The following is a 10,885-nucleotide window of genomic DNA, read 5'->3' on the forward strand; positions in this document are numbered from 1 at the left end:
GCGGCAAAATGTTTGAACTTATGGCCTGGCCTTTCAATACCTTGTTTACTCAGTTCACTTTCAGGAACTATAATTTATTAGACACACTATATAAAACTAAATTCTTTTCTAATCTGTTGTCTGGGGGTACTTGTTTATTTCAGCCATTCATTGTTTAATTATGTTTTTCCTCTGTCAATGCCGCATCTCGAAGATAGAGTGAGTTCATAATTATTAAGATTAACTTAAGGTTCTGGTCGCTGTTGATCCAGGTCATGCCTAACTTAACACTTCCTGGATAAGTCTTTTAAATCATATTTTAGGACATCATAGCCCACTCGAATAGGAAGTTGTCGCGTGCGGAATGTGTATCCTGGCGTCTGGTATTTCCTGGAGGAATTTGTCCAAGTACTATTATGAGGACTTTTTTCTTCTTGGGTCTTTCTTCAGAATAGTATTGAAAAAAGCAGGACCAATCGAGGTAAAAAAAACAACAAAAAAAGAAACAAACAAAAATAAAAAGGTTGTCACAATGTTGCTATGTGAGCCGGGTATAAAGCTCAGGGTCAAGCCATAAGTAACTTGTGAACTTGATACAGGCATCGTTTGGTTTGTTGTGATAGATGTAACCAATTAATGGAGAACACTGGTCAAGAAGACCTTTTTTTTTACAGCTGGGAACTACTGCTCTATTTTATCTCACAATTTCATATAAATTTATATAAATGTGTATCCTTGTGCCTAGATAAGTTCTTACTTTCTCAGGAACCTTAGCAGCATAAATTGATTCAACTCGATTCATGAAATGTCTTGGTCGACACTTCACCTTTACGACGATTGTTACATCACTTTCAAATAAATTGATATTTTTTAAAAACTTCAGCAACAATGCTTGCGATAGCGGAGGATAGCCAAAAGAATCAATCACAGTAGTTTATTGAACTCCAAATGGTAAAGTCGATCTCAACAAGATGTAACAGATAACGTACAATGACAAAAATGAATATTGTAAGTTCGGCTAATCTACAGCCTTTGAAGTTCCAAAATATATTAGAGCATTTGTTCTTTTCTGTTTCAATTAAATTTAAGTATTCTGAGATCATGTTGCATTTCAGTAAAAATTCGGTATTTTTTCTTACTTTTCAGGTGATACCAACACTATCTGGAAATGGAGTTGCTGGTGACAAAAGAAACTATTCTGAAAAATTCTTATATATGTAAGAAATAGATCTTCGCAAGTATTACATCATCATGGCACGTGATACATCAGTCGGTGGTAGCCTAGTTATCTTTGAAATTTGTGCTTCCGGTTTACTATTTATTTAAGACATATGCGGTGGTTGGGTGGCGGTACCAAAAATAGAACGGCAAGTGTATACTAGCTGGTTTGATGCTTCACATTTCCTTGTTTTCAAGGCTTATGAAAGTGAAAGTATTTGCCTTGTTAAATATAGGTGTTTTCCAGGTCATAAATTAAGTGTTCCTACAAAATGAAAGCATTATGGCATTAAAGTAAACCGGTGCACAGTAAAATACCGGTTAGCGATTATAAAACATTTAATGTGTAGTCGACTTAACTGTAGTTGGTTCCATCAAATATTCCTAATCAACAAAAGCAAACATTAGTTATTTGCTACCCAATTGTATGGGGTGTAAGTTGAAGAGAGAATAGTTAATAAATTACTTTTATTTAAAATTATAGGATTCAACAGTTTTCGACTACCTCCACCTTCTGACCAAATAAATTCTTTCACTTTCATAGCACCCAGGAAGCAAAGAAGCGCCATATCATCAACTTATATATCCTTAAGAACAAAAATTTCCCCTCAAATTTGAGTAATCATTTCTATTGATAAACTGTTGGCATAGCTTTTGTAATTAAATAGGGAATCATTTCTGAGTTAAAATATTTCACGTAGTTGAATTTATGGTAGTAATGTGATGAGAATAATAGACGATGCAGAGTCCCCAGAGGAGATCCAACAGACACTTTACGATGATTTTGTCTTGAATGTAATTTCTACCAGCAGTTTCTAATGAGTGTCTTTTCTTTCTTCGTTCGCAACTATGCATCAAAGTTTAAGAAAATGATAACGTAAGAGTATTAAGAATTAGGGGACGCTAGTACGACAGGTTGAGAAGATGGTATTAGACACTATAAGCCAGCACTCTCCGTGAGCCGAAAAGTGAAGGAACGTCGAACTCCTCACTTTATTTCTATTACTGAAGTTGATCAAGTCTAGGGGCAATTCAAACACAAAGTAGTCGATCTATTTAGGAAAGTACTTCAATCGTGTATTGCTACTAATATAGTTATTTATTAATGAATTAATAAATAGAACTACTACATCGATTCTTGTATTCTAAACATGTTCAGTATTTCAAAATGACATACAGATATTCGAAAATGTTTTACAGTCTTCAGTTGGCTAATTCATTACATATATATATATATGAATTTGAATTCATCTGAAAGTATGGCTACTGATTAATCTTTAAACGGTTATGTTTAAGTTTGCAGTGAGAATTGTAGCTCAGAACAATAAAACTGTCAGTTTACAATTTCCGAGCACTCCCAATTTAGCGAAGCTGAGTCGTGTAGCAGAAACGTAAATGTATGACGTGAACAGAGATTATAGGTGGTGGCTCAGCCTGCTCTAAATAGTTGTTAGATCTCCTTCAACTCACACCCCACTGTCTTAAAATGTGGTCAAGGCTCCTGCCCATTGGAAAAGACGGGATAGTCATAGATGGAAAGCCTTTGATCATAGGCCTCCTGAATCAGGATTGACTTGAGGTTAAACAATATGCAAATGAAACCAATATCATGGCTGCAACTGGAGTTTAATATGTTTTTGAGTTTTAACCGACCACCGACCTCATCATTTGGACAACTAACATATTACATTTTCAAATAAGACCTATTGTTATTTATAATTAACATCTTTGTGTTCTCAAAATTTTTTATTCGCACCTGTGTCCATAATCTTCTATTATTAGGTGATGTTCAATGAGTCACGCCGACACAGGTCATATGTAGTGATTTTTTTTTTTTTTTTTTACAAAACTCCACGAGGAAACGAACGCCTTCATAATTTCGTGAACCAGATTGGTAACACTTCAATATGTCAGCCAATCGCAACACTTGTTTAAAATAAACACTAGCTATCAAATGATCAGAGCTGTAATGACAACTTTCAGGAAGTGAGCCATATTAAGATGTTCAACGTTTTCTAAAATATGGAAAATACATAAATGCAAATAAATAACGAAAACAAGTAAAAATGGAACGAAAGCTCTTAATAAATATCAAAGCATACTTTAAAAATCACACAAACAACAAATATAGTTAAATAATCTTTATTCACAAAAAGATATTTATTACATCGATCGAAGTAGAATTCTTTATTGAAAAGAAAGATACATTTGTATTTTTTATTTCATTGTTAAAATAGCATCAATTATAAAACCACTTGCCAAACAAGTACATCTACGAAATTACGAATATATAACTAAGTATAAACCTTTAAAATAACCACACTGACTAATCACGGCTGAACTATATTCAGTAACGTCAGCCTATTTATATTAAAGCAAGCAAATAACTCATTTTATTTTATCTCAAACCTATCTATTTTTCCAAAGCTATATATATGCACGCAAACGAAGTTTTAGAAAAAGCACGTCAACCATAGCTAGGACATTCAACATATTCACAATGAAATGTTGCTTTCGTAATGAAACATTTGTTGTATAAACCCATCCGGACAGTAAATCTATCTCAAACAGCTGCTGTATTATTATTATTATTATTAGTGAAGCGGTGGGAGAGGGTGGGAGTGCTCATAACTTAGGTCTTTATTAATTACATTTATAGATATACAGCTATAGTAGTATATATGATCGTATGTAGTAATGTTAAAATTTGTACACCAATTCAAGATTTGTTATACAACATCCATTTTTACTGTTTGTTTTTTTTCGTATCAAGCAGTTGTACAGAACATCTTCTTAGAAGTTATTTATTTAGCAAACAAGGCCTCAAAAATAAGTTTCTGGGAAGCAATAAAATAACCTTTATTACTACAGGGTAGTTGCATGGCCTAGTGGTTAGGGTGTTGCATTCACGATTGGAAGATCGTGGTTTCGATTCCCGTACTGGGCAGTGCGTTGTGTTCGGGTGAATACCTCATTTCATGTTGCTCTAGATCGCTCAGCTGTAAATAAGTTACCCTGAAACGGGCTGGTGTCCCATTCAAGAGGGAATGTTGTGATCTCGCTCACCTATACATCATGGAAATCGGCTAACCGACCCTATGAGTCATAATACGCGAGACAGTGATGTGCAGGGGTTGATGTTGATATAAGAGGATATACACAAAGTGTTGATAGTCTCCTCTTGACTGATTTCCAGACAGTTAGTCGGATCAAGGTGAATGTTTTCAGTAAGATGTGTCAATGTAAGATGTCAAGGCCAATGGTAACTGGATCGGTGTTTGATTCAAGATGAACCTTATGTCAATTAATCATGAAAATTAAAAGGAAAAATGTGACCGTAAAGAATTAGATTTTATTATTTTCTTCTCTCCATATTTCTGTAATTCCTATCTTCGCTATCTAATTAACACTACCTCTGATAAGTTGGAGAAAAACGCTTATAAATATTGAGAGAGAGAGAGAGAGAGTTCATGTATAGAACTTTCAAAACTACAGTGTTAGACTGTGTTATATGTGAATTATTTGTTTCGGAACTGAATTTTCAGAGAATGTTTTTGGAGAACAACAGTAAAATTGTGTCACCATTATATTCCTTCCTGGCGGAATGAGGAAGAAATGACAGCCGGCACAGTTTCAATAATAATTAAGTCTAACAGCTCACTTTTTAGAAAGTATAATTAGAATTAACTGAAAACTCCTGCAAAATGACGGCCTTGAAAACCAGCTGAGCAGAACGAAATACTCGCCTAAAATATACAATAGAAGAACTAGAAAAAAGCCAAAATGCTGCGAGATGTAAAAGCTACTTGACCTGACCACATTTTAAACCATTTATAGAATAGTGGGAGAGAACTCTTGTAATTGTAACTATTCTCTTAACAGTTTTAACTTATCTTTCTTCTTTCAAATTCTACAACTGCAACGCGTGGGCGTGTATGATTTTCATATCCCAGTGTATAAGTGCGATCTTTATTTTTGACTTCTCAAACTTTTAATATATATATGTTTATTACACGCACATTTACAGTATAACATGAACTGGGTCACAGAAGAAGGAAGTGGGTTCCTCGCTGATATTTGGCTTACGTGTTAATTATGTGTTAATTATCGAACTGTATTTAGTTTTCGCTTTAATGTAGTTTTCTAAACGAAACCAAGTTGGTACCTGTTCCTGTTGGCCCTATGAGAGAATTATTTTCTCAGTAGAAGAGGAACAGACAAAATAGCTTTCACTATTAATACCAGTGAAGGAAAGGAAAAAAAGCTGATTAAACACAACCACCCATTTCTATTTTGATTAGAATTAGGACCAAACCCTAGCTAGAATTACATTTCCACTACTTCCAATTTGGTGGGGAGGGATAAATGTTTTTAAAATACATTTATTGTAACTGAATTGTAATTTCCTCATGGAAAACTTTACAAGGCAATTGCTTTATTAAGAAAAAAATTAAAAATAAAATTTAGAAATTGAAGAGAAACGGGTCACCGGAAGTAGAGTGGAAGCAACATTATAGAAACCTCCCAAATCAGTTGTATGTGAATGCTGCGACAAGATGGAGGGTGATGACTATGATACATGAGACAGAAATAATATTAAACTTGTACATTCGTGTCGTTCCTAAAATCTAGAAATTCTTTAAAGAAACGGGTTTTTGAAACTTATCCAAGTAAATTTCCACCCCACCCTCCATTCTAAACTTTTTTCGACAAAAGCAAGTTTAAAAATAAAACAAAAAGTGAGAAATTTTTTTCTAAATTTTTCACTAATATATTATTTTAGGCTCATAGCGCTGTATTTGGTTTAGACTTATATAAATATATAACCCCCCCCCCCCCCAAAAAAAAAACCCCGGAAAACTATCAGTTGGTAAAACTGAATTACAATAATAAAATATCAGTCGCTGTCATTTTCTTAAAATAAACGTTTATCTTGATTTGTTCTAGTTTAAATATTTACTCAATGTCTCATTTTCTGCCAGATCAAGAGAGAAAAGAACTATCAATCATATATTTATCATATAATACATATACATTGTCTAAAACTTTGCCCCGACATCCAGATTAGACAACCTTTCTCTGTATGCAATTTATTATGCTTGCTCCTAGAAACGTCAGTCTCTTAAATAAGGGTTGCTGTAATTCCCAACCAAGTAGCATGTTTAATACAAACATCAACTGGTAAAAAGTCCAGACTATAAACATCAGTTGCTAATATACTCTTTTACTTGTTTCAGTCATTTGACTGTGGCCATGCTGCAGCACCACCTTGAGTCGAGCAAATCGACCCCAGAACTTATTCTTTGTAAGCCTAATACTTATGCTATCCGTCCCTTTTGCCGAACCGCTAAGTTACAGGGACGTAAACACACCAGCATCGGTTGTCAAGCGATGTTGGGTGACAAACACACATATAAACGACTGGCTTCTTACAGTTTCCGTCTACCAAATCCACTCACAAGGCGTTGGTCGGCCCGAGGCTATAGTAGAAGACACTTGCCCAAGGTGCCACGCAGTGGGACTGAACTCGGAACCATGTGGTTCGTAAGCAAGCTACTAACCACACAACCACTCCTAGCTTATATTTAAGAACTAAAATGCAAGGCGACGCCCCTCTCTCAAATCCTTCATCCTGGTCATGAAAATCACTAATTAGTTTATTAATCTAAATATAACATTTCGATGTAGTTAAAGTTTTTAACGACTGTATCGAATCCAAAACTTAATTTTTTGGTTATTCAATCTCTCGCTTGTTTGAAGCGAATACTTTTTGGAATTATATTCACAGAAATTAGTGTAGTAGGTAGTTATGTTATTTATTGCTTACTTACATTAGTAAAATGTTGTAGGGCGAGTCCCCAATGGAAATATGTAGATACTCAACTTTTGAAGGTTCTAAATAATATTTTAAAATCATCTTTTAAATTCTCTATCGAAATCTGTCTCTCTGTAAATAGCTGTACCATGATGTTTCATAAAAACAAAACTCGTTCAGTTTCCAGTGGTGACCTTCATTACTCCATTTACATTGCTACCGTTCTTAAAATATGAATTCTGCACCATATTCCCTATCCGGCTTGATTTTTTTAATATTGTTCCTTTGTAAGATGACTTCAATCAATATAACAGTCATTGCTATTTCTCTAATTTGACATTGTTTATACCGGAATTTATACAAAATATTTCATACAAGATAATTGGAGAAAAGTTCGATTCTTTCTGCAGATTTAATAACTCGATTTGATCTGTAAGCTATCACAAGCCTAAATATAATACCCGGCCTCATCAAGTGGATCATCATAGCAATATTGGCCACATTGCACTTTTTCAAAAGCCTTAACAGCGAAATCTTGAATAAAATACGTTTAAAACTACTTGTGCCTAACTTACACCCACAGAACCTAAGAGGAAAGAGAGATACATAGCTAGATTCTCAAACTAACAAATACCAGCCCTCACCCCTCTTTTCAAATGAAGAAACAACAGAGCTTGGATCAAATTACTCTTTCTTTGTTATGGTGTTAGACAAGTTGAAAAAGTTTAAAATCGTCTTAATTTCATTAATCATGACAATTTGTCCGCCCCCTCTTCCATTCTCATGAGCTCCAGTCCTATGAGAAATATTGATCGAGGTGAGGATGATTCTGACAATATTAAAAGGAACCGAGAGATGTGTAAACACTAACAAAACATTAAAATCGACATTTTCTCAATTATTCATAGAAATATTTATTTCTTCTAGTTGGCATTTTAATTCTCTCTGCATTAGGTATGTTAGTGCTAAATTATAAAGTAGTAAATAGGAAACTTGGTCCCTTCCGGTATTGAAGGGAAAATAACATCTATTCTGTTTGCAAGAGAGGTTGTTTAACCAATGCAAGATGCGGCGAATATTTCTGTAGTTTCTGGAAGAAAGTAATATAAAAAGAGGACTAGTAATATCAGCAAATAGGTACTGCATCGCTTATTTTACACTATCGTAAGGCGGCGACTTGGCAGAATCGTTAGCATGCCGGACAGATGCTTAAAGGCATTTCGTCCGTCTTTTCGTTCTGAGTTCAAATTCCGCCGAGGTGACTGCCTTCATCCTTTCGGGATCGATAAAATATATACAGTCAAGCACTGGGATCAATGTTATCGACTCGCCAGTCCCCTCCACAAAATTTCGAACTTTGTGCCTACAGTAGAAAGGATTATGATACACTACTATGGAGCGGTGAGCTGGTAGAATCGTCAGAGTGTCTGAATTCCAATCTACCGAGGTCAACTACGATTTTCATCCTTTCGGTACAGGTAAAATAAAGTACCAGTCAAGTACTGAGAACGATGCAATCAATTAAAACCCCTGCCTCAAAACTTCTGGCCTTGAACCTAAATTAGATACCATTATTAAAGACTGGCCTACTTTGTATTTTACGTACCCACACATGAAATCAATTCCCTTCACTGAAACCAATAATTGAAAGTAACACGGTATATCCACTGCATCCAGGTTTATGGCTTTTTGCCTAAATATGCAAGTAATACTTTCATACTTGTAACTATTGCCTACTTTTAATGTAAGGACGTGTTATAGTTACAAATAATCGGCCAAAGCGAAAAACAATCTCTTTCTCATTTATATAATATATAATATATATATATATACAGTTTTTGTGAATAAATATCAAAAATTGCTTCGCTTTGATCGACTGACTCTTTACGATACATATACCAATATTAATACTGTTTATATAGTATTTTGTTCATATGTTATATAAACACAATTCTTTCACTTTTCATTTCAACCGGAAGCTTTGTTCTGCTATAGTTTACTTTAAAAAAAATAAGTTTCACTGCCACCTGATACTTTCCTATTATTTTTTCAGTCAAATGGCACTTGTATTTTCTAATAATCATCAGAATTTTAGATCCTAAGTGTTAAATAACATTTACCTTTACCTTGAGGATATTTTGTTTTTAACAGATAATCTACAGACCTAATTTTACTCCTATTAAGAGAACTGAGAACATTTTTACATATTAAAAAAAAAAAAATAAATAAACCGACAAAAGTATCTACAGCTCTATTCCCTTTCTTTGATAAAGTGTGATTTAACAAAGATTTTGTTTAGTATTTCTAGCAGGCCTAGTATTCGCATAGAGGGTTCTACATTAGCGCTATATATATATTTATATAAACAGGTAGCTTGTAGATATCGGAATAACTGAAGTTTGATAAATAAACATTGGTGTTTATTATCAGTTTATAAGTGAAAATCAAATCTTTAAGAAAAAAATTGATATAGAATCTAAACCATCTTACATTTCTAACTCTACAAGTTATGTTGTAACCATTTCTTCAATACCAACAGAATAAAGCTTTTATGCCTGGATGTTACCAAAAATGGATTTGGAATTTATCCTACCGATTTTCAATTAATACGAACATCCAAGATTAGAACCATTAACTACCATTATTTTCATGTTTTCTCTTCGATGACATTGTAAACGAAGGATTTTTGGAAATAAATTATGATCACAACAATTGTCAATCTTCTGTAAGTCATTCCACTACAGATATCACGTTATTTTAGAGTTATATATATATGAAACAATGATATAAGGAGTATTAAACATTATATTTACGTTTCTCTCCGTAAAAATTTGATCATTCGGACTTCCGAAATAGTTTCCTCCCACCCTTTTCAAATTAATATATAGGAATAATAAAATTTTCGAATTATCAAAAAGAAACAAAGGTGAATTTATAATGAACAACTTTAGATTTCTACGAGCCGTCTCAGAAGTTTAGAAAAAGTGTTAGGTTGACTATAGCTACAAGCTGAAAACTACTACAGGAGACCGTTAACTGAATTAGCAATTATAAGAGAGGGAAAGATGAATATAGCATTTATTAGTTGTTGTAAGCAACAACTGAAAGAGGCAACGAGTCTTTCTATATTAGCTGCCGCTCGGCCTGTGGGAAAAAGCAGCGAAATCTACCTCTATTCACACTTTCATTGTAAAAGGCTGGACACATTAGATAAAGTAGTTCTATTTATATGACCCTTCCCTTAAGAAATAAATAAATAAATAAAAACGAGTTATCACGGCTAAAATGTCTCGAGCAAGACTGGCCTAACGCGGGATAAACAACAATATTAACTTCGAAAAGTGTCTTAAGTGTTTTAAAAAACATATTGTTATTGCAGCTAGGTGAAAACTCTTTGTGGTCGAATATTTGTTTCCCTCATCCGTAAACAAATCATTCCCAGTATTTTTTGTTTTCTTTCACTTTATTCTAACACAAGATAGCAACAATATAATAACAATAAAGAAGAAAGTGCAATTTAGCTAAGCATTTTCAAAACGTTAAACCCTTCAACTGAATGAAAGTATTACAGAAATCCCCGTTTTAGTTTGAAACACCTTGAATATGTTAGTTAAGGAAAATTGTAAATGAATATTTGCATCAATATCTCTTGTTTGCCTAAATATTTCACCCCCCATATTATCCAAATGTATGTGTTATATTGTCATTACTGAGTTTTTTTTTTAAACTGAGTTATTTAATTCTACCGCATCTAATATATATATTCTGATAAAACATCATATATTCTAATAAAAATAGTCTTAAAACGAAGAGAATATCTCAGTGAGGAAAGAAATCATAGTTATTGATTTTAACGTATGTAGAGATTATGAA

General features: G+C 33.6%; 1 long non-coding RNA gene across 1 annotated transcript in view; it reads right to left on the reverse strand.

Annotated features, from left to right (window-relative positions):
* Window positions 1-3,323: 3,323 nt before the first annotated feature.
* LOC128251231 (uncharacterized) overlaps window positions 3,324-10,885 on the reverse strand; it is a 7,941-nt gene continuing 379 nt past the window's right edge. Inside the window, exon 2 of the long non-coding RNA XR_008267027.2 lies at window positions 3,324-8,102. This is a non-coding gene — a long non-coding RNA (uncharacterized LOC128251231). The remainder of the gene's footprint in view (window positions 8,103-10,885) is intronic.

The sequence above is a fragment of the Octopus bimaculoides genome, chromosome 2, assembly GCF_046866305.1.
Source record: "Octopus bimaculoides isolate indiv1 chromosome 2, ASM4686630v1, whole genome shotgun sequence".
In the NCBI taxonomy this organism is placed as follows: Eukaryota; Metazoa; Mollusca; class Cephalopoda; order Octopoda; family Octopodidae; genus Octopus; species Octopus bimaculoides.